Source organism: Lepidochelys kempii, chromosome 1 (assembly GCF_965140285.1).
Source record: "Lepidochelys kempii isolate rLepKem1 chromosome 1, rLepKem1.hap1, whole genome shotgun sequence".
NCBI classification, from domain to species: Eukaryota; Metazoa; Chordata; order Testudines; family Cheloniidae; genus Lepidochelys; species Lepidochelys kempii.
Genome location: NC_136380.1, coordinates 239,099,607 through 239,124,464, shown reverse-complemented (window position 1 = coordinate 239,124,464; position 24,858 = coordinate 239,099,607). Strand labels below are relative to the sequence as shown.

Below are 24,858 nucleotides of genomic sequence, written 5' to 3'. Positions count from 1 at the left end.
AAAGAGGGGAATCTCGATTCCTGCTCAAGAGGTTATTTTACCTCTGTATTTGGCACTCATGTGACTCCTCCTGGAATACTGTGTCCAGTTCTGGTGCCCACAATTCAAGAAGGATGTTGATAAATTGGAGAGGGTTCCGAGAAGAGCCCCAAGAATGATTAAAGGATTAAAAAACTTGTCTTCTAGTTCCAGAGCTCAGTCTACTTAGCTTAACAAAGAGAAGGTCATGGGGTAACTTGATTACCATCTGTAAGTATCTACATGGGGGACAAATATTTAATAAGGGGCTCTTCAGTTTAGCAGAGAAAGGTATAACACAATTCAATGCCTGGAAGTTGAAGCTAAATAAATTCAGACTGGAAACACAGTGTAAATTTTTGACAGTGAGGGTAATTAACCATTGGAACAACGTACCAAGGGGTTGTGGTGGATTTCTCCTTCACCGACAACTTCAAAATCAAGATTGGATATTTTCTAAAAGATCAGCTCTAGGAATTATTTTGGAGAAGTTCAATGGCCTGTGTTACATGGGAGGGCAGAGTAGATGATCACAGTTGCCCCTTCTGATTTTGGAACCTATGAATCTATTGGCAAAGCAGAATTCATTTATTCACAAGTCTAAGAATAAAGGGGGAACAAATGTGAAGCAGTGCTGGTTTTGGTGCATTCTATGCACTAATGTTAATAAAAATCTTTACATAGCATGCTTAACAAAAAATATGCTCAAGCAAGCATAGTACAGTGGGGTACATTGGAATAAATAAAAACAAATGAGTAAATCCCTTTATCAAAGAATATGCTTAACCAATATAGTGGTGGGAGGTATAGAAAACCCTAAGATAAACAGACAGAATGCTACAGCAGGCTGCACTGCAAGTCATTCCTTCTTTGTCAAGGTCTAACTACTGGGGTTTCTTCCAAAGGACCCTACTGCCTTATGTATTTTAGTAACATTCTGTACTTTTCAAAAAACTTATTTTATCCATAGGTGTAAAGGGTTTTACCAAAGTTAAATTGTTTTAACATTAATGTATATAATGAGGCACCAAAGATACACACCACCAGCACTGCAATGCACTTATTCTGAACAAGAGCATCTTGAGGACCTGATCATATCCCTCCCTAAAGGGAAAACTATTATTTAATTTTCCAATGCTTGTTTCCTCCCCATCATGCAATGACGACCAATCATGAAACCTAACAACTGTTGCTCACCCTTTTATTTTTACCTATTGAAGAGTTCAGATACTCATATATCTGAGCACCCAGGCACACCAAGATAAATCTCAGAGGAAAAATACTGCATGTATAATAACGTGAACACACCAGTTTGGTCAGCTGGCCATTTTTGCCATCAGTCAGACTTGTCTCTAAATGCCATGGTAAATAATTTATTTCACCCCAGTATGCTGTCACTATTCAGTAAATCCCACTTCACGTTACTTGAACATTAACATTTACAGACTATTCTACATCTCCCACAATATTAGTTGTGTCTCTTTTAAAACATCTACAGCGTAATGGGAGATTCTGGAGAGATGATGCTCACTCCCAGATTAGTCTTCCTTAATGGGCAAGGTTCAGAGAGTTCATTCTTTTCTCCCTTCCCCTGTTCTTCTAGTGCTGGGTTCTTTTTCTGATCCCCCCATCCCCCCAACATGCTAGAAAAACTCCATGACCCACTTGTGCCACAACTGTTTTTCTGCATATAAAAACGAGGACCAGCATTAGGGGGCAGCAAGCAGGGCAACTGCCAGGGACCCCATGGCACAGGGGGCCTCATGAAGCCAAGTTACTCAGGTTTCAGCTTCAGCCCCAGGTGGCCAGGCTCGGGGCCCTGGGCTTCAGCCCCATGCAGCAGTGCTTTGGCTTTCTGCCCTGGGCCCCAGCAAGTCTAATGCCAACCCTGCTTGGCAGACCCCCGGAAACCTGCTCATGACCCCCCCCCCCTCCAAGGGGCCCCAGACTCCAGGTTGAGAGCCACTGTTCTAGTATATCTGCCATACCTACAAAACAGACCTTTTTAGTCTGAGGTGTGTGACAAAGTTCCTCTACCTTGGTGGGTCTTGCACTTATTGGTGGATTTGCTTGCGTTGGAGCTTCACGGCAGCCCGCAGTTTGGCCGTTTTCGTGAACCCACAGTGCAGGTCAACTCCTCCTGTGTCTGACCAGGAGTTGGGAGGTTTGGGGGGAACCCGGGCCGACCTCTACTCTGGGTTCCAGCCCAGGGCCCGGTGGAATGCAGTTGTCTAGAGTGTCTCCTGGAACAGCTGTGTGACAGCTACAACTCCCTGGGCTACTTCCCCATGGCCTCCTCCCAACACCTTTTTTATCCTCACCATAGGACCTTCCTCCTGGTGTCTGATAATGCTTGTACTCCTCAGTCCTCCAATAGTCTGCGTTCTCACTCTCAGCTCCTAGCGCCTCTTGCTCCCAGCTCCTTACATGTGCACCACAAACTGAAGTGAGCTCCTTTTTAAACCCAGGTGCCCTGATTAGCCTGCCTTAATTGATTCGAGCAGCTTCTTGATTGGCTGCAGGTGTTCTAATCAGCCTGTCTGTCCTAATTGTCTCCAGAAGGTTCCTGATTGTTCTGGAACTTTCCCTGTTACTTTACCCAGGGAAAAGGGACCTACGTAACCTGCAGCTAATATATCTGTCTTCTATTACTCTCCTGTAGCCATCCAGCCCGACCCTGTCACAGGTGGAAGGAACAAATTCCTTAGTTCCTATACTTATGTTAGTCAAGAGACTAAATTAGAAGCCTACATGGTAAGTAGATTATACATTTTCAGAGAAGGCAGAGGAAAACCGCAGAACTCAGTAGTAGACTTTCTTAAAATTCAATTTGCAATTCAGAATTGAGACTTGTGTTTGTTTTGTAGTTTGCTGCTAGATTTAATGGATATTTGTCTTTTAAACTACACACAGCACATGCTGTGCAATACAAAGAAAGAATGTGTGTATTATATAAATATTTTTTTAAATAAAAGAAAAGCAGAGAAGCAGAGAAAAGCTCTGGGGAGGGAATCAATTAGAGGTTAACCATCTTGAATGAGTAAACAACTGCCTAGGTTCACCCAGGTTACTGCAACAAGTATAAAGGGAAAAAGTTTAATTATTTATTGTCCATTCCAAAGGAAAGCTAGATTCCAAGGTCATCTATTGTGAAGTGTGAAAATAAAACATTAGCCTCCAGTTTTATAACATACTTGCCAGCATTTATAAATAGGAGTTGTAAAGTATATGGGGGAGGGTGGGGGGAGAAATGCACTTTTAAATAATACACAGGACTAAGGGTGAATTTTAGGTGAGCTAGAGCAGTAAAAGGATAAACATTTTTGCTTTTAAAAAAAAAATGTCTTTGCTAAACAGGTATACTTTGCACTTATGGCACCTTAGAGACTAACCAATTTATTTGAGCATAAGCTTTCGTGAGCTACAGCTCACACAGATTAACACGGCTGTTACTCTGAAACATTGCACTTATGTGGCCTAGCAAGAGATTAACAGCATAATCAGCCTCCTTGCTGAGCCTCGAAATGAGAAGTTATCAGGAAGATGTCAGCATCTTTGGAATAAATCATTAAACTGGAATTTTCCACAAGCTGGAATCACAGCCAAGGCCTTGTCTACAGGAGTGAAATCGTGTGTGTTAGCCCTTTGCACATCTGTAATGCACCTCTCATCCACACCTAAAAATGCTGCCAACAGCACACAAACATTTGGATAAAGCTTACTTTAAGCTTACTAGCTGCCACATATGCAGCCCTTCACCATGCCAGGCTCCGCTGTTGCCATGCTAGTATGGGTGAGCATTGCTGACATAATAGCCCCAGTGTGCAAACAGTCTACTTGCTACCATCCCACAATGGGTGCTGGAATTGGAAACTGAACTGAAATTCTTACTTTTAGTAAATTCCAAGGGTTGGACTGGGCACCACTACAGTTATCTTATCATCGATTCATTTTTACTGAAGTGGCCACTGCGGCAGACAACCCCACACAGATTTGGGGGAGGGGGGCAGAGATGGCAGGCAAACAGGACCCAAAGTGAGAGAAACAGTTGACAAATCTGAGTTCCAGAAAAAGCTATGTCAGGCAGGACCCATTCCTGGACATGCAAAGAGACATCAATTACAACACACAATCGTGAATGCAATGGTGCAATACAGCATAAGTGTGGCTGCAGGGAAAAAAATGCAACCACAGCAGCACCATTGCAATCTCACCAGGTGCAGTGACCCATGGTTCAAATTGTTATTGTACACAGAGTAGCCTACACTTTCAAGAGTCACTACTGGTTTGAAGGGTCCTCAGGTCTTTGAAGTGTCTCAAGTTGGGCTCCTAAAAAGGCCTGATTTTCAGAAACAAGTACGTACCTGCCCTGTGAGAAATAACAGGTCTCAAATTGGCCACACCAAAATTAAGACACATAAATCACTAGTCATTTTGAAAATTTTGGCCAGCCATCCTGTCAGTTCAGCTATGAGGTACACCAAACATTTTGGTCGTTTCTGATTTTTAATGTTTAGGATTTGAATTCCAAAAGCACTTTTAAAAAATGTTCATTTATTTCTGAAGAAAAGTGCAATACAACTTACGGGAAGCTAGATTAATGTTCTTTTGACAACAAAAAGCCTTCTGTAGCAAAAGCATTTTAGTAGAATAGTTATCACCCTAGGCAGACAGTGCCTTATTTATGGTCTATAAGGATAAGAGTAACAAAACTAATCCATGGTTTCAAGAAGGACAACAATTATGCAGTTCAGTAATGTAACTAGTTTAGAGTAAAACTGATATAGGACTATGTATCATTGGGACTTACAGTTCTGTAGATATCTTGTATTCACTAGCATGAAAAACTATTAACTATATTGTTATTGCATTGTTCTGGAATGAAAGTCAAACACCACAAGCAAGGTATTAAGGTGGCTAACGTTACAGAGATTTCTTGATCCCTGATTATACCTTTATTTTTTCACGTGGTATTTTGTGCCCTTCGCAGTGAATATTTTTTTCCAATGGCCTCGAATAAAGAAAACTGCATTATGCCAGCCAAGAGAATCTAGCAAGCAGAAGATTTTAAAAGAGTTTCAAATTAGACTGATGTGAAACAAAATTCTTTCCACACACATGCTGCCCTGGTCTCTACAGTAATTCACTATGGTTAGCAATGTTTGTATCCCGTAGCATGACTTTAACACTTCCCCCCACCACTACCATCATCATCAAGGCATATCGCAAAACAATGTAGCCTCCTTGCAGATCCAATGCCACTTCCCACAGCTATACACAAAAATCTCTTCAGCCATTTACTGACCATGGTAACATAGCCTATGCTTTTCAGAGGTTCATGTCAATCGAACCTCATTCGAGTACCAGCTTGGATGGAGGTCATTAATATAAAAACAGTGGGCTGTCACGGGCAGGGCTACCAGCTTTGCTCTTCTGATAAACTGCCTTGGCCAGCAAAGCTCCTATGGTTGCTGACTGCATACCAGGCTCTCTTTGGTTTGGAACAATCGCAGGTGGTTTGTTTCACCAGCTCTAAATGACTCACCAGTGACTCCTCAAATCAGGGCTCTCAGCCAATGAGGTCCAGTGGGTTCACTAATTCAGTATGGCTAGGGCAGGCCCCAGTACAGGAAAAATCTCTCCATTCAGGATAGCACTGAAGCGTATGCTCAAGTGTTTTCCTGAATTGGGGTCTTTTGTGCTTCAATAGCAGCAGAACAGCTGACTGAACTACAAACAAAGTCAGTTTCCTAGTACACACTACACCAGAGAATGAGCATTTAATACTTAGGAACACATAAACTACACATATTTTTAAGGCTCCATATACACAACAAATGTTTAAGTGCAGTGCACTGATAGTGTGCCAAGTGTAATATAAAATGAATTAGCTTTGCCTATTTAGATTGGACCTTGAAGTGTTAAAACCATGCTAAGGAACTGTACCCAGAGCCCATGGGCTAAGGCATGCTTTAACCTTGTCATACCACAATTCAATGTCACCCACCCAGGCAAGAACAAGCATGCTTTAAAATGGTCAGTCAGTCTAGAATTACAAGCAGGCCCTAAGGTGCTAACATACAAACCCAGGGAAGACAGGGCCTAGGATGAGAAAAGCATACTTTGCTGCTCAAGCTAGGTCTACACCAGAAAAATCAATAATCAGTTCACTTCTGCCAGCGGTAGCAACCTTGAGAGTGACAGCACGGTCAAGCTGGAAGGGTATATCAAGTGGGGTGCTGCAGGGCTCAGTCCTGTTCAATATCTTCATCAATTATTTAAATAATGGCATAACAATTTACATAATGTACACGTTTGTGTACGATACCAAGCTGTGAGGGGTTGCAATTGCTTTGGAGGATAGGATTAAAATTAAAAATGCTCTGGACAAACTGGAAAAATGGTCTGAAGTAAATAGGGTGAAATTCAATAAAGACAAATGCAAAGTACTCCACTTAGGAAAGATCAATCAATTGCACACAAACAAAATGGGAAATGACTGCCTAGGAAGGAGTACTCCGGAAAGGATCTGGGGGACATAGTAGATCACAAGCTAAATATGAGTCAACGGTGTAACGCTGTTGCAATAAAAGCAAATATTCTGGGTTGTATTAGCAGGAATGTTGTAAGCAAGACACAAGAAGTAATTCTTTCGCTCTACTCCAAGCTGATAAGGCCTCAACTGGAGTATTGTGCCCCGTTCTGGGCGCCACATTTCAGGAAAGGTGTGGACAAATTGGTGAAAGTCCAGAGGAGAGCAACAAAAATAATTAAAGGCCTAGAAACATGACCGTGAGGGAAGATTGAAAAAATTGGCTTTGTTTAGTCTGGAGAAGAGAAGACTGACAGGGGCCATGGTAACAGTCATCAAGTGCATAAAAGGTTCTTATAAGGAGGAGGGAGAAAAATTGCTCTCGTTAACCTCTTAAGGATAGGACAAGAAGCAATGGGCTTAAATTGCAGCAAGGGAGGTTTAGGTTGGACATTAGGAAAAACTTCCTGTCAGGGTAGTTAAGCTCTGGAATAAATTGCCTAGGGAGGTTGTGGAATCTCCATCACTGCAGATTTTTAAGAGCAGGTTAGACAAACACCTGTCAGGGATGGTCTAGATCAGCAGTTCTCAACCAGGCATCTGGTTTTCAGTGCCAGGGGCCCCCTGGGGGGCCGTGAACATGTTTCAGGGGGGTCCACCAAGCAGGTCTGGCATTAGACTCACTTGGGCCCAGGGCAGAAAGCCGAAGCCCCGCAACAAAGGGCTGATGCCTGGGACCCTGAGCCCCACCACCCAGGGCTGAAGCCAAAGCCTGAGCACTTTACTTTCGCAGGGCTCCCCAGGGCATGGGACCTTGGGCAATTGCCCTGCATGCTGCTCCTAACACTGGCTCCAGCTTTTATATGCAGAAAAACAGTTGTGGCGGCACAGGTGGGCCATGGAGTTTTTATAGCATATTGGGAAGGCCTCAGAAAGAAAAAGGTTGAGAACCCCTCATCTATAATACTCAGTCCTGCCTTAAGTGCAGGGGACTGGACTAGAAGACCTCTCAAGCTCCCTTCCAGTCCTATGATTCTATAGAGGAACATACAAAGTGCAAGCTGGTCTCCATATTGGAAGAGAAGATTGAAGGTCTGGAGCAACAGATAACAACCCTGCGTTGCATACGAGAAACTGAGGATTTTCTGGACAAAACTCAGGATAGGCTTCTAGGGGCACAAAGCTCTAAAGATATAGAGCAGGTTGCACAGAGGAGCCAAGAGGCCAGTGAAGAAGCTTGGTAACATGTGACCTCCAGAAGAGGTAAGCGGAATGTCCGGGTTCCAGTAACACAGACACAGGTAACTAACCGCTTTCATGTTCTCTCCACAGGTACCGTTGCGGAGAGTAGACCAGAGGATATGTCTGGGGCGAGAAAGCAGAAGGAGCCTCCGCTGGTTGGAAGGCATGAGATGCGATGTCCTGAGGTTGGGGGTTCCACGACCACCACTCCCAAGAGGAGAAGGCGGGTGGTGGTGGTTGGGGACTCTCTCCTCCGGGGGACCGAGTCATCTATCTGCCGCCCTGACCGGGAAAACCGAGAAGTCTGCTGCTTGCCAGGGGCTAAGATTCGCGATGTGACGGAGAGACTGCCGAGACTCATCAAGCCCTCGGATCGCTACCCCTTCCTGCTTCTCCACCTGGGCACCAATGATACTGCCAAGAATGACCTTGAGCGGATCACTGCGGACTACGTGGCTCTGGGAAGAAGGATAAAGGAGTTGGAGGCACAAGTGGTGTTCTCGTCCATCCTTCCCGTGGAAGGAAAAGGCCTGGGTAGGGACCGTCGAATCGTCGAAGTCAACGAATGGCTACGCAGGTGGTGTCGGAGAGAAGGCTTTGGATTCTTTGACCATGGGATGGTGTTCCATGAAGGAGGAGTGCTGGGCAGAGATGGGCTCCATCTTACGAAGAGAGGGAAGAGCATCTTTGCCAGCAGGCTGGCTAACCTAGTGAGGAGGGCTTTAAACTAGGTTTACCGGGGGAAGGAGACCAAAGCCCTGAGGTAAGTGGGAAAGCGGGATACCGGGAGGAAGCACAGGCAGGAATGTCTGTGAGGGGAGGGCTCCTGCCTCATACTGGGAATGAGGGGCGATCAACAGGTTATCTCAAGTGCTTATATACGAATGCACAAAGCCTTGGAAACAAGCAGGGAGAACTGGAGGTCCTGGTGATGTCAAGGAACTATGATGTGATTGGAATAACAGAGACTTGGTGGGATAACTCACATGACTGGAGTACTGTCATGGATGGTTATAAACTGTTCAGGAAGGACAGGCAGGGCAGAAAAGGTGGGGGAGTAGCACTGTATGTAAGGGAGCAGTATGACTGCTCAGAGCTCCGGTACGAAACTGTAGAAAAACCTGAGTGTCTCTGGATTAAGTTTAGAAGTGTGTGCAACAAGAGTGATGTAGTGGTGGGAGTCTGCTATAGACCACCGGACCAGGGGGATGAGGTAGATGAGGCTTTCTTCCGGCAGCTCACGGAAGCTACTAGATCGCATGCCCTGATTCTCATGGGTGACTTTAATTTTCCTGATATCTGCTGGGAGAGCAATACAGCAGTGCATAGACAATCCAGGAAGTTTTTGGAAAGCGTAGGGGACAATTTCCTGGCACAAGTGCTAGAGGAGCCAACTAGGGGGGGCGCTTTTCTTGACCTGCTGCTCACAAACCGGGTAGAATTAGTGGGGGAAGCAAAAGTGGATGGGAATCTGGGAGGCAGTGACCATGAGTTGGTTGAGTTCAGGATCCTGACGCAGGGAAGAAAGGTAAGCAGCAGGATACGGACCCTGGACTTCAGGAAAGCAGACTTCGACTCCCTCAGGGAACGGATGGCCAGGATCCCCTGGGGGACTAACATGAAGGGGAAAGGAGTCCAGGAGAGCTGTCTGTATTTCAAGGAATCCCTGTTGAAGTTACAGGGACAAACCATCCCGATGAGTCGAAAGAATAGTAAATATGGCAGGCGACCAGCTTGGCTTAACAGTGAAATCCTAGCGGATCTTAAACATAAAGAAGCTTACAACAAGTGGAAGGTTGGACATATGACCAGGGAAGAGTATAAAAATATTGCTCGGGCATGTAGGAATGATATCAGGAGGGCCAAATCGCACCTGGAGCTGCAGCTAGCAAGAGATGTCAAGAGTAACAAGAAGGGTTTCTTCAGGTATGTTGGCAACAAGAAGAAAGCCAAGGAAAGTGTGGGTCCCTTACTGAATGAGGGAGGCAACCTAGTGACGGAGGATGTGGAAAAAGCTAATGTACTCAATGCTTTTTTTGCCTCTGTCTTCACTAACAAGGTCAGCTCCCAGACTGTTGCGCTGGGCATCACGAAATGGGGAAGAGATGGCCAGCCCTCTGTGGAGATAGAGGTGGTTAGGGACTATTCAGAAAAGCTGGATGTGCACAAGTCCATGGGGCCGGACGAGTTGCATCCGAGAGTGCTGAAGGAATTGGCGGCTGTGATTGCAAAGCCATTGGCCATTATCTTTGAAAAGTCGTGGCGAACGGGGGAAGTCCCGGATGACTGGAAAAAGGCTAATGTAGTGCCAATCTTTAAAAAAGGGAAGAAGGAGGATCCTGGGAACTACAGGCCAGTCAGCCTCACCTCAGTCCCTGGAAAAATCATGGAGCAGGTCCTCAAAGAATCAATCCTGAAGCACTTGCATGAGAGGAAAGTGATCAGGAACAGCCAGCATGGATTCACCAAGGGAAGGTCATGCCTGACTAATCTAATCACCTTCTATGATGAGATTACTGGTTCTATGGATGAAGGGAAAGCAGTGGATGTATTGTTTCTTGACTTTAGCAAAGCTTTTGACATGGTCTCCCACAGTATTCTTGTCAGCAAGTTAAGGAAGTATGGGCTGGATGAATGCACTATAAGGTGGGTAGAAAGCTGGCTAGATTGTCGGGCTCAACGGGTAGTGATCAATGGCTCCATGTCTAGTTGGCAGCCGGTGTCAAGTGGAGTGCCCCAGGGGTCGGTCCTGGGGCCGGTTTTGTTCAATATCTTCATAAATGATCTGGAGGATGGTGTAGATTGCACTCAGCAAATTTGCGGATGATACTAAACTGGGAGGAGTGGTAGATACGCTGGAGGGGAGGGATAGGATACAGAAGGACCTAGACAAATTGGAGGATTGGGCCAAAAGAAATCTGATGAGGTTCAATAAGGATAAAGTGCAGGGTCCTGCACTTAGGACGGAAGAATCCAATGCACCGCTACAGACTAGGGGCCGAATGGCTAGGCAGCAGTTCTGCGGAAAAGGACCTTGGGGTGACAGTGGATGAGAAGCTGGATATGAGTCAGCAGTGTGCCCTTGTTGCCAAGAAGGCCAATGGCATTTTGGGATGTATAAGTAGGGGCATTGCCAGCAGATCGAGGGACGTGATCGTCCCCCTCTATTCGACATTGGTGAGGCCTCATCTGGAGTACTGTGTCCAGTTTTGGGCCCCACACTACAAGAAGGATGTGGATAAATTGGAGAGAGTCCAGCGAAGGGCAACAAAAATGATTAGGGGTCTAGAACACATGACTTATGAGGAGAGGCTGAGGGAGCTGGGATTGTTTAGTCTGCAGAAGAGAAGAATGAGGGGGGATTTGATAGCTGCTTTCATCTACCTGAAAGGGGGTTCCAAAGAGGATGGCTCTAGACTGTTCTCAATGGTAGCAGATGACAGAACGAGGAGTAATGGTCTCAAGTTGCAGTGGGGTAGGTTTAGATTGGATATTAGGAAAAACTTTTTCACTATGAGGGTGGTGAAACACTGGAATGCGTTACCTAGGGAGGTGGTAGAATCTCCTTCCTTAGAGGTTTTTAAGGTCAGGCTTGACAAAGCCCTGGCTGGGATGATTTAACTGGGAATTGGTCCTACTTCGAGCAGGGGGTTGGACTAGATGACCTTCTGGGGTCCCCTCCAACCCTGATATTCTATGGTTCTATGATTCCTTCCCCCCCGATTTAGATAGTATTAGGAGTTTCCATAATTGTATTATCAATACAATTTTACATTCAGTCCTGCATAATAGGTTTTCATCTCTAATCTCTTTTCTAAAGGGAAAACAAAAATACCTGGGTTTTTTTAAAAGGAACTCAAAAAAGTAAAATATGTTACAAACCGTAGAAATGAATGAATCTTTCTTTATAAAAAGAAAATTTTAACAAAAACTAATTTTTTCATAAAGATTAGGACTCTCTAGAACATGTATAAGAAAATGAACATTTGTTTACCCTAAAATAGTACATTGTTATATTCCAGAGGAGCAATACATTCCTCAATCTGTATAATCCTACTTTTATCTGAGAGAGTGTTCACAGCTTACATGTAGGATAATGCACCAGCCATGCCAAGCTTGTGTGACTTTGTGAAATTCAGAGAAACTCTTTTGCATGGAATGGGGCTCTCTTTTCATGATAAAACTACAGAACTAACCAGTTTCCGAAAGGTCAGGTAAATATCACTGTAAGAGCAAGACATGTTTACACAGGTCAATATATTCTATTCTTTATTACTATGAATATGTCACTCCTGTAACATGTCAAGAAGGCAGACAGGGAAGGGACTGAATAGAAGCCATCTTTCATCTAGAAATAGCAAGCTAGTTAGTGGTTCTCAAGCAGTTCACATTGTGAACACTACATAAATTAGAGACTCTCTGATAGAAATTTCCTATCAGTCTTTCTAATTTCAGTCCCTTTCCTGGGGAAACTATAGAACTCTGTCACCTTTAAATAGTAACAATTTATTAGGCCTGTATTAAGGAGACAAAATTTAAATCAGCTCATTTAAAATCAATGAATGCAGCTGAATATTTACAATTCCTGCTTAGTATTTCACACCTTGCAAGTACAACTTCACATTTATTAATACACAGTCTCAAACTCTCTATGGGCACAATTGTGTTTTTACAGCGCCAAAACAATGGGGCCCTAATCCACTGGACACTACTGCAATAAAATCATTCCCTGCAGTTCCTACTTCTCTTATATCTCAAGGTCAATTATTTATGGTACAGTTCCACCCTCCAATTTTAGCATCCTTTAGCAATTTTGGCCACAGTTGAATCCAAAGCAAAGAAACTCTTGATTACAAAACAAATGTAATGGGCACAGAAGATACAGAGAAGAGTTGTGTGTGTGGGGGGTGTGTGCTTATTTAGTTTTAACTTGTCAAAAAAGCCTCTGAAAACCCTAACAGACTCTAGCCAGCAGGAAGTTTCATTGCTTGAAGACAGAAGATATTTCACCACTGTGACAAAAGCAGCCCCACATGCCAACAGAGGATGTGTGGCCCTTGAGCCAGTTGGAGAACACTATAGTAGTCAGTGCTGTTGGTTAAAGGGAAACTTTATAGTTGTTGGGTTTAAAGCTTGAACAATCTTTCTTGTATGTCTTTTCCTCACAAATGAGTTTTTAAGTCTCTTTCATTGTTTATGGGTGTTTCTCCAAGGAAACCACAATGCTCTAAAAGTGCAGGCAGCAGTTCTACTCTGATAAACTGATCTATAAAATCACCACCACATTCAGATCAGCTCCCTGGTGATACTCAAGAGCAGATGCTGATTTTAGCGACACAAATAAGACTATACTACATATTTACCTGTTAGCAGAGCCGTGCCAACACAGCTACAATTCTGTTCTCTCTTGTATAAACAGAACTGCTTTCTCATTTCCATTTACTTGTACAATCAAATCAGTTACAGCTGTGCAACCCAATGCAAAGTAATGGGATGTAAAGGTGTCACGAGAGCACGATTATGTCAGCAGAAGCTTTATGATTTGTGATTGATGCCCAAAGCAAAAAGTACGCCTTGACTCTCAGATGCCGAGGCGGAGTCTGCAGTTACATGGAAACTGAGCATGCCTGATCTGGAACCATCAGGATACAAACACGGAGCCTCACAATGCCTCTTCCACGTAACTACTTTTCAAAGTAGTTCCACAGTTTAAGGCTGTAATTTTTTTTCCTAAAAGAGAATAAACCCAAGCAAGCAGTTCTAAGGAAAAACCTTACAGTAACAAAGAACACACGTGAGTTGGAAGAAAAGATCTGGTAAGCAGGTTTCAGTGCCAAATTTCTAAGGCGTTCTAAGCTCTGAAAAACACATTGACACCATCTTAATAGAAAGAGGGGCCTGGCAAAAGTATGACATCATGTAATATTAACCAAACATAGGGACTTATTGTATTTAAAGTACTGGTTAGTTAATGATCTGAAAAGGAATTGGCAATAAAAGCTTGTGGTAATGTAATTGGCATCTGTTAGTGTTTTTTCAGTGACATACACAGGAAACATTAGAAGGGGTAGATTGAGTTTGAAAATGAGGAATTAATATTTGAAAGTGTATTATGACCCTGAATAATAGCAATACATTTTTGGGTTTGATGTGCAGCCTTGGAAACTGGGGAAAGAGTAGGTAGCGAAGTTCAAAGACAGGAAACAATGGTGGCAGAAATCTACTGAAGAATTTAATACAGGGAAGTTTGAAACCAGGACTAGAAGCTTGATAACTGCATTTTCCTGGATTCAAAAAACAAAAATCACCATTGTCAGTGGATTTGGTGCACATGAAATGTTCTGGCTTGACAGCACTCATGACTGAAGTCTTCTATTTATCCACAGAACAGAAAGTGCATCCCCCACATTTCTTTCCTAATGTGCCTGAATCTTCCTTGTCACCTTGGTTAAGGGCATGTGTTATTATCCCATGCCAGTTCTCCATTCCCTCAGAGTCCTCCAGCCATAAATGTGTCAAGAGCTGAGATTTCTAACAAAACTAAGCAGGATTTCCCTTTAAGTTGAGACTGTCTTTTACATCATATGGTTGTATTAAAAAGCATAATTCTTATTTACCTCCACAGTTCACTTTTAAGAATTCAGTCTCCATGTCTATTAATACTTGGCCTCTTTTCCAAAAACTACTTGAAAGAGTGCTAAATTAGCACGAAGACGGATATGCCCCTATGAGATGACAAATGCATTTCATGTTAAGCTACCAAATAGCCAATCAAAAACCAACAGCATGGACACTAGAAATGCAAGGCCCTGTGTTGTTACCAATCTTCAGAGCTACCCATTCTCTCTGTATTCCAGCTTTTTAAGGGTGAGTGGTTGACTTCAAACTAAATATTTTCCCTGCCTACGTGATGGCAGTGTTTGAACATGGGGGCAGGTTAGAAAAACACTCAGGTCTTGTCTAGACTTCAAATGTTTGGTGGCACACCTATGCTGGTAGAGGTCCCTAATGGAGAGGCAGTGTATGCTGACAGAATGAGTTTCTCCCTGATCATTAGCTAAGCCAAAAGAAGCAGTCTTTTGTCAGCATAGTTGCATCTACACCAAGGTTTTTGTGGGCGTGGCTTTTTTTTCCCCCCACACTTCCCGCAGACATACCTATGCTGGCAAAACTTACTAAGCCTAACTTTCAGTGTTGTTACATTTTAATTTTTAGGTCATTAACATTTTAAAATGCTGCTTTGTTAATTGCTAATAGAAGTTTCATTCAACTGCTGTTCTGTCAAGTTTGTGACTTTATGGATTTTGGGAGTTGAACCTCTTAGTTAAATGCCTACAACGGATTAAGTATTATTCTCTATAACCTCCCAGAGAAGGCCAGAGCCCCCGCTACTATAAATCAGCTTAGCTATGGTGAATGCAATTAACAACGTTTTTATGGGCAAGAAAGCTGTCACTGCCCCAGGACTGAATTGTGGTACTGCTGGTCCTGTCCAGTGTAATGTGGGGCAGGGAGGATCCAAGTTTGAGGAAAGGATGAAATATTTCTCTAAAGACCAACTTAAAAACAGCAACAACCAACAAAACCCTTAGTTTTTTAAAAAAAGGCAGGCAGCTCTTTGAAGCTGCTCAGAGATTTGGAATGTGAGAATAAGCCCCGGGAAAGATATTAATGGAGAAGTGACGTGGTAACAGACGTGAATAAGTGCACTATGTGATAAATTATATTTTCAGATGCCTCTCCATTTTATTGCATGGATATCACTTACATACATGTAAAAATTTTCTGTGTGTGTGTGTGTACACATACACACAAAGGGGGGTGTGTGTGTGTGTGTGTGTGTGTGTGTGTGTGTGTGTGTGTGTGTTCATAGAAAATATACAGTTATATTCATTTGGTCTGACTACAATTAGCACTTGATCAAAATAAGTCATGTTCACTGAATTACACAACAGGAGGGAAATGTATTACAGTTACTTGTACGGTTGAAATGTAAGAAAACTATCATCGACTATTTGCAAATATTTAAAAACAAAACACAAAAAGGTACATTGTGGGCTTTGGATCTGATCCTGTGTGCCTAGACAGCAGGGCGAGTAAGACTTCCTTGACATTAGCTGTTACATTCCATCATCTTTCTAAACCATTGTCACCTGGTTTATTTTGCCCCTCCTGTGCTCTGAGCAGTTGCATTAAGTGCATCCTTGATCACAGGAGGCATATTCTTATTTCACTGCTTCTCTCACAGATAAAGCCTTCCCAGGAGTCAGTTCATGTGCTCTCAGTCTGAAGGTATGTGTTAGACTGGTTAGGAGAAAACATCCCTCAAAATCCCTGAGGGGCCAGCAGTAGCATATTGTTTATTTCCATTAATGTGCAAAGTAACACCAAGAATATTTTGCCAGTGCTCCCAGCACAAGTGGAATAAGTAGCACTAAGCTTTCTGTCTCTGTATCCACAAACATTTTGATTGCATTTTTCTTTATCATTGTCCTTGTTCTGGTTTAAAGATTTTGACTTCTTGAAGGATGGTACATCATCAGTTGCTACTCCAAGGTAACACAATTACATTTTGCTTGTATGTTATCTATCTTTGTCTGTCTGTCTCCCTTATCTAATTAGTTTGTAAACTCTGTCAAGTGGATGCCATCTTTTATTCTATGTTTGTACAGCACCTAGCACCAGGGAGCCCTGATCTTGATGGGGAGTTATACCACTATCCTGTAAATACATTTGTCATACTAAGCACCCCTTTATTCACACCAGACACACTACTGTAATAATCGTTGTACAAAATATGCCTTGAGGTATCAGTTGAAAATGCCTTGAGGTATCAGTTGAAAACTAGTAACTCCCTGGTCACTAATATTCTTGTATGATATATGTACGTGATGGGTACAAAGAGTTATAAATATATGCTGGAATTATGACTGAAGTGTGTGTAAACCAGGTATGTCGGGGCAGCTGTTAAACAGGACTGTCCTAAACAAAGGAATATGTGTTTACCAGAATTTACACATAAGCAGTAAACAGGACCATCAAGATAGCAGCGGGAGGAGATGGCAGGAAACAGAATAATTGGCATTACAGCAAACACAAGTGGGTGAAGAAAGAGCATGGAGCTTCCATCACCACCAGACTCCATGTTGCCTTCTTCACAGCTTGAATAAACTTTACTTTGAGGGGTAATCCTTAGAAGAATCAATTTCAAAAGGTTTATTGGTCTATAAAGACTAACTGTGTGGGGTTGGACCTCAAGTGATACGGAATCGAATCAATTGATTGTATATAATATTACTGTGTTATAAAAGTGTATAGTCAGGTCTTTTCTTAGAGCTAATAATGCACTGGTGATTAGTGTCATTGTGAAATATACGTATTAACACTTTATGAGGAAATATGGATATTTAATGATAGTATATCTTAAAGTCTGTGGCCAAATAGGGAGAAACAGGTTCCCTTCCTGACAGGAGAGAAGGCAGCTCTTTACTTGTCTCCTAAGTCACTGGTTTTCAACCTGTGGTCCGTGGACTCCTGGGGGTCCATAGACTATGTCAGACTTCCAAAGGGGTCCACACCTCCATTTGAAATTTTTTAGGAGTCCGCAAATGAAAAAAAGCTTGAAAACCACTGTTCTATATAAATTAAAAGCATGGTGGAATGAAATCAATGGAAGCCCCATTTATACACAGGGTATAGGAAGCCACAGGTAGAGAAAAACAGCATTAAGCCATCCTGCCTCTTGAAACAAAGTTACTGAACTTTGGAAGATATAAGCAAAGACAAAAGCCATCTTTGGCATCCATCAGTAGACAGACATAAGGGAACAGAGCTCTTGCAAGCTGAGAAAGATGGGTTCCCCATCAAGTGGGGGCTGAAGTCGCTGGAAACTCAATACAGGGCAGAAACAGGGCAAAGATTATAAAGGGCAAAGATTATACCTTGCTAGATTAAGTTTTAGACTTTTGGATGGACATTTTCACTTTTATTTGTTTGTAACCATTTCTAACTTTCTCTCTTATGTTTGAGCTCACTTCATATCCTATCTTCTTTTTTAAAACTTTTACACTGTTAACATGTACCAAGGGTGCTATGTTTAAATTAAAGTGAATGTTAACTCCAGTTAATGTGGCAAGCTGGTGTGTTTTGTGTCTTAAGAGGAACAAACTAACCTTATTATTTCTCTGAACTTTCCAGGAGAGGGCTGGACTTTACAGATCACATAGTTTTGGGAAAATTTGGGATCGTGAATGGTTGTAACCAATGGTGGAAGCCAAAGCAGGGCTACAGACAGGCTGCTGGGGACAGAGCTGCTGAACTAGGGCTGTCTTGATCGGCCTGCTGTTAGGCTGGTTGGGAGCATCCCAGGTTGGGAGCTACATCAGCAAAGCACTGTGAAGCACCCAGGGTTCCAGGGCAAGTGATGACAACCCCTCACTGTTCTGGATTGCACCCACGCCCAAACTGAGAAAACATATTAAAACATTGCAACAAGCCAGACAATGCAAAAACCCTATCTTCAAGCCGAATGCAACACTTTGCCGGTACGTCAGAAATAGCTGTATATATGAAGGACTTCTTCACTTTTATTCCAACGTAATCCTTGGATCATACAAGTTCTCAGCCAGCTGCCCCCACAAGCAGCTCCCCATCCTATGTTCACCCTCAGCTTTTTTACTTTCCTCTCAGCCCTTCCTACTCCTGAACATTTTTTTAAAAGATGTAATGTGTGAAGGGGTTAAATTTGAGAAAATAAGCAACTAAATCCAATGGCAGAGTAAAAGGTTGTCTGTCACCTTTATCTTGTATTTCCAGATCCTACTGTGCTTATTATCTCAGATTTCGAATGTGGTTCCATTTTAGAAAGTGACTGAAAATACAGCCTTTTGGGAGTCCATGTTCTGTATCTCAATGGTTTTCATGACAGATGTGCAAAATTAATAATCAAAAAGATGTTTTTTCCCCACTTAACTGCCAACCCTACATACTCAACATGGTCTCACATTGAAGCTTGGTTGTAATATTCCACTTTGAGGTGGAAAAGGAGGCAATTCTGGGAAAAAGAAGTGAGGACTTTAGCCATCGTGGAGTCCTGATATAGCAAAACTAGTGCTTAATTTGTAATGAAAGAGGTGATGGGGCTCAAGCAATTAGGTGTCGGGGCTTTGAACTGCTAATCCTAGAGGTGCAGAGGCTCAGCCATGGTGCAAATTAAGCACTGAGCAAAACTCCACTAACAGTTCATCACACACGTTTCAGAGTAGCAGCCGTGTTAGTCTGTATCCGCAAAAAGAACAGGAGTACTTGTGGGACCTTACAGACTAACAAACTTATTAGAGCATAAGCTTTCGTGGGCTACAGCCCACTTCATTGGATGCATTGAATGGAACATATAGTAAGAAGAGTATATATCTTTATATACATACACACACACACACACACACACACACACACACACAGAGAAAGTGGAAGTTGCCATACAAACTAAGCAGCTGATTAAGATGAGCTATTATCAGCAGGAGAACAAAAAACTTTTGTAGTGATTAAATGGGCCATCTTGATTGACAGTTGACAAGAAGAAGGTCTGAGGATACTTAACATGGGAAAATAGATTCAATATGTGTAATGACCCAGCCACTCCCAGTCTCTATTCAAACCCAAGTTAATGGTATCTAGTTTGCATATTAATTCAAGCTCAGCAGTTTCTCACTGGAGTCTGTTTTTGAAGCTTTTCTGTTGCAGAATTACCACCCTCAAGTCTTTTACTGAGTGGCCAGAGAGGTTGAAGTGTTCTCCTACCTGTTTTTGAATGTTATGATTCCTGATGTCAGATTTGTGTCCATTTATTCTTTTGCGTAGAGACTGTCCGGTTTGGCCAATGTACATGGCAGAGGGGCATTGCTGGCACATGATGGCATAGATCACATTGGTAGATGTGTGGGTGAACAAGCCCCTGATGGCGTGGTTAGTGTGATTAGGTCCTATGATGGTATCACTTGAATAAATATGTGGACAGAGTTTGCATCGGGCTTTCTTGCAAGGATAGGTTCCTGGATTAGTGTTTTTGTTGTTTGGTTGCTGGAGAGTATTTCTTCAGGTCGTGGGGCTGTCTGTAAGTGAGGACTGGTCTGTCTCCCAAGATCTGTGAGAGTGAGGGATCATTTTTCAGGATAGGTCATAAATCTTTGATGATGCGCTGGAGAGGTTTTAGTTGGGGGCTGAAGGTGACAGCTAGTGGCGTTCTGTTATTTTCTTTGTTGGGCCTGTCCTATAGTAGGAGACTTCTGGGTACTCTTCTGGCTTTGTCAATCTGTTTTTTCACTTCAGCAGGTGGGTATTGTAGTTTTAAGAATGCCTGATAAATATCTTGTAGGCGTTTGTCTCTGTCTGAGGGATTGGAGCAAATGCTGTTATATCTTTGAGCTTGGCTGTAGACAATGGATCGTGTGGGGTGTCCTGGATGGAAGCTGGAGGCATGTAGGTAAGCTTAGCGGTCAGTAGATTTCCGGTATAGAATGGTGTTTATGTGACCATCGCTTATTAGCACAGTAATGTCCAGGAAATGGACCGCTTGTGTGGATTGGTCTAGGCTGAGGTTGATGGTGGGATGGAAATTGTTGAAATCATGGTGGAATTCCTCAAGGGCTTCTTTTCCATGGGTCCAGATGATGAAGATGTCATCAGTATAGCGCAAGTAGAGTAGGGGCATTAGGGGACGAGAGCTGAGGAAGCGTTGTTCCATAAGTCAGCCATAAAAATGTTGGCATACTGTGGGGCCATACGGGTACCCATAGCAGTGCCGCTGATTTGAAGGTATACATTGTGCCCAAATGTGAAATAGTTGTGGGTGAGGACAAAAGTCACAAAGTTCAGCCACCAGGTTTGCTGTGACTTTATTATGGATACTATTCCTGATAGCTTGTAATCCATCTTTGTGTCATCATCACACAGGATTCTCTGCACTGTAATTTGACTGACTGCTTGCTTTATAAAAATCTATTTAGGACTTCGGTCTAGAATCATGCCCTTTTTCAGCCACTAACTCAAAGGTTTTGGAATTTGCCATTTTGTCAAAATGGCAGAGTTGCCAACATATGCACACTCCCTTCATTGTTTCCAACAACTTCATTAGAAAAAGTATTTCTAATCACAAAATATTCTTCTTCCATTGCACATTCACATAGATCTGTTACTACAGAAGGATTCTGGTTTTAAATATATATATATATAGAAATAAGAGCCTCATTTGTATCCATCTTTATAAACTATATACCTATTACCTAGAGCTTTTCAACAGTATTTGCTTAACACAAAGAATGACAAAGGCTTTGAAAATACGTTTAAAAAACAGATGCATCAAATCTGGGGTTTTAACAGCCTGTGACAGTCCAGGTACCAAAATGTTAAATACTACAGTTGCTAAACCAACTCATGGTGTTTGGACAGCTGCCTGAAATAGTAGGCTTGCTCACCTGTGTGTGCTTAAAGTAGTTGAAAATGGTGACTACTTCTTCCTCCCCACACTTATGTCATCAATTCCCCCCTCCCCCATAGATTTCAGCTAAATAAATATAATTACCAGTTTTATCTGTGTTGTCTCCTCAGTTAATCATGGAAATGAATAGCCAGTCTGATTATTTTTGTAATTATGTCCCACACACAACGCCATTAATATGCAAAAATGGTTGAGAATATAGTGCTCCTTGAAACACAGTAGTAGTAAGTTAACCTTTAAAGAAAATGCTAGAAACTTTGGGAATCTGAAGATTTTTCCTACCTGCAAAGTCTGTGGTGGGGTGGTGGGGGGGGAAAGAGTATGGTGCTTTTTTATTTGATTCTTTAAATTCTACCAGGGCATTTACACAATTCCCAACACTACTACCTGAGGGCCTCTCACTATTAATAAATTTTAAAACAGATCACCACTGTGACAAAGGGAAATAAGTCTGGGGGAAATATGAGTCTCAGAGGCAAAAGTGACATGCCTAAGGTCAAACAGAAAATCTGTAACATAGCTGGGAACTCAACCCAGATCTGACATGCACCTGTCCAGTGCTTTAACCACAGACCATTCTTGAAAACCTAAGATGATTCCTTAGAATAAAAGGTGTGCTGATTCAGGTTTGGCCTACCCTGTTCTTCATGAGAAGACAACTGATGACTGAGTTGCTAACTAGGTTAAAAAGCAAACCAGTTTTTTTGTTTTTTTTTTTTAAATCTGTTTCCTCAAGCCTTCATTATATAAAAAAGCTTCTGTAACCCCCACCACCACCTTGTTAAAAAGCAGCATACCTACTTTTCCCCATTCTCCTTCAGGTCACATTTAACTCAGCCCTTTTAACTCTGCTCACAACTCTCTGGCACATTCTCAGTATCTGTACTATGAAACGCATGCGTAATCCAGGGCACTCAGTGCAGTGTCTGGGAATTCTTTGGTATGGAGTTTTTAAATACAAATAAGAAAGACAGTCATTTGCACAGATCATAGTTTTATTGACCTTGAGGCATTTTAAAAATATCCATATTATCCTCAGAGTGATTTTTTAAATATTTTTTAAATCTATCAAAAAAATAAATTATTCTGTTTGTGAATTAACAATTTTATTTTCTATTGTAGAATACTGAAAGAATTTGAAACCATTTAGTCGAAATGTTGTAGGGTAAAATCTTAGAGCACAGAAGTGAAACAGAATTTGAGCTGTTGTAATACAGCTGGAGATGCCAAGAACAAAAAGGCTACAGAACAGATTCTTTCAGCATTTTGAAAATCATTAACGCCCACTCGCAGAATTTAATCAGAAAAATATATTCTTTTTGTCCACTCAATTTCAGCTGAAACCATGGATTTGCTAGATGTTTTGCACATTTTATATTAACATTGTCATTGCTGTTTTCATCGAGAACTCAGATTCATCAGTGTGTGTCACTCCATGACATTTTATGCTGGCCCAGAATCCAAATCTGAAAATGTTCTCTAAATGTCACATTAAAAAAATATATATATTCCTGAACAAGATGAGTCATTTTACAGTAAAAGGTTCTCCCATGTCCCACGGACTATTAAAACAGGAAGTGCCACATATAGCCGACTACGATACAAACATATACTATTCACTTGCCTCCTGTATCGTTCAAATCAGGCTTTGAATGAACAGCTTAAGCAGAAATGCACTGAAACAGAGCTACAGTATTTATTATTGGAGCTGGCTGAATAGTGAAAAAAATCATTTGTAAAATGTTTTGCAAATACTAGGGCTTCAGCATGACTGGCCAGTATTCCACAACATTAGCATTCACAGAACTTTTAAAAGAATTTGACCAAATACATATAGTTCTTGCTGAACATGTGGTCAAATCCACTAGTTGCATAACTAATTCTGAAGGTCAAATACCAATTTACAACCTTATGTTGACGGACATTTGTTTGCTTGTGGTATCTGAATATGTTGAATACGAAACAAAGTCATAAGAAGAGTAGTTCATAAATGCATTGCAAAGCCACAAAAAGTCAAAATTCACTGACTGGTATTTAACAAAAGACGACTTTTTTTTTAAATTAGCATTGTCACTTAAACAAGGCTAATACACTAATTTACCTCAGTAATGCAGACATAGCTTAGACAGCTATTAATGAGTTCTGAAAGACTGACAAAAGACAAATTATCTCTGAAACCACAACAAGCATTTTTTCCTCAAACCTTATTTTCAGTACTGATCCAGGTGGTTGTTTTCTTCAGCAGCACACAGTCTTCCTTCAGTCTAATGGCGTAAACAGAAAATGATGGTAGCTTGATCAAAATAAAAAGCCTAACTATAAATTATAAAGGCTTCTTATACGGAATAGTGCTCATCCAAGCTCAGTCCAACGGACAAGCCTAAAGGAATAACTGTTCAACCCTTCTAAAATCTTAGCTACAAATGACTACGGGCAAAAATGCCATGATTATAAATGGGTGGGAACTAGAAGATCAGAGTACAAAGCATTTCGTACATTCCACAAGGAGTTTCGTTATCTCACTATATGCCAGGAATAGAATCAAAAGGGTGTCATAGTTTACCTTGGACTTTGGTTTGTTACATTGCTGGAGAAGGTGCTTACAAATCTTCTAAGTAATATAATGAACTCAAATGACTAAAAAGTTACAGGAGAATCACTAATGACTACCGAGAATTAAGGCAAATTTTAGTCTTAATTATCTGGATCCACTAAATTGTTGTCCCTACTCCTGGGACAGATACATCCATTTGGTCCCCATGGGATAGGCAATTGTCTTCCTCCCACTTCCGACTCCATGACAGCCAAGTAGGCAGGCAGCCATCAACCATCAGCTGATCCTTGGGCTGCTGCCCGCTATTCTGACTCATTTTTCTGTTGCATGTGGCCTCTGACAACGGGGCCTGGCTCCTAACAAATAAGTTACCGATGTATTGTTTTGGCAAGGTGGTAACTTTCTGGTACACTGTTTGGATGAGATTAACTAATTCGAAATGTGTACTAAATTATTTGGGGCTCAAATCTATGTTGTTCTTCTGTTTAATTGAGGACACACTAATAAGGTTGTCTCAGCTCAAATTAAGAGAAATTATAATGACTGACAGAGAGAGCATTTCCTGGACACTAATGACTGGCTGGGTTAAGGGCCTCAGGCAAAGTCAACAAGGCTCTTTAATGCAGCAATTAAACACCAGGAAATTCCTGACCTGAAGGTCACTGTTGCCATTGCCATGGACACAGGAGAAGGAAAATACATGCACAGCTCCTCAGGAATTTCCCTAGACTGGCCACAACTATTTATCAATACCAGCTTAGAGCAGGAGATGCCCCAGTGGGGGGAGTACTTGCAAGGTGACTCATTTTGGGGATGGAAAGTGTCCTAACACGGTCCTCTCCCCTAGCCACATCTCTGGGACACCTTTATTCCACCCAGGCCCAACCACTTAGGCATACCAGTGCACAGGCAGCTTCCTCACTGCTCTTGGACTGAGATTTCAAGACTTCCACTAGAGAGGCAAGGTGGGTGAGGTAATAACTTTTATTGGACCAACTTCTGTTGATGAGAGAGAGA

At 42.0% G+C, this 24,858-nt stretch overlaps 1 protein-coding gene across 11 annotated transcripts in view; it reads right to left on the bottom strand.

The window, feature by feature from the left end:
- EPS8 (EGFR pathway substrate 8, signaling adaptor) overlaps nt 1-24,858 on the bottom strand; it is a 219,117-nt gene that overhangs the window by 116,041 nt on the left and 78,218 nt on the right. For 2 of the 11 annotated variants that reach the window (XM_073319154.1, XM_073319164.1), the window contains exon 1: nt 23,491-23,675. The exons of the other annotated variants lie outside the window; for them this stretch is intronic. The gene's annotated coding sequence lies outside the window, so the exon portion shown is untranslated. Of the gene's footprint in view, nt 1-23,490; nt 23,676-24,858 lie in introns of those variants that run through there. 11 annotated transcript variants of the gene reach the window in all.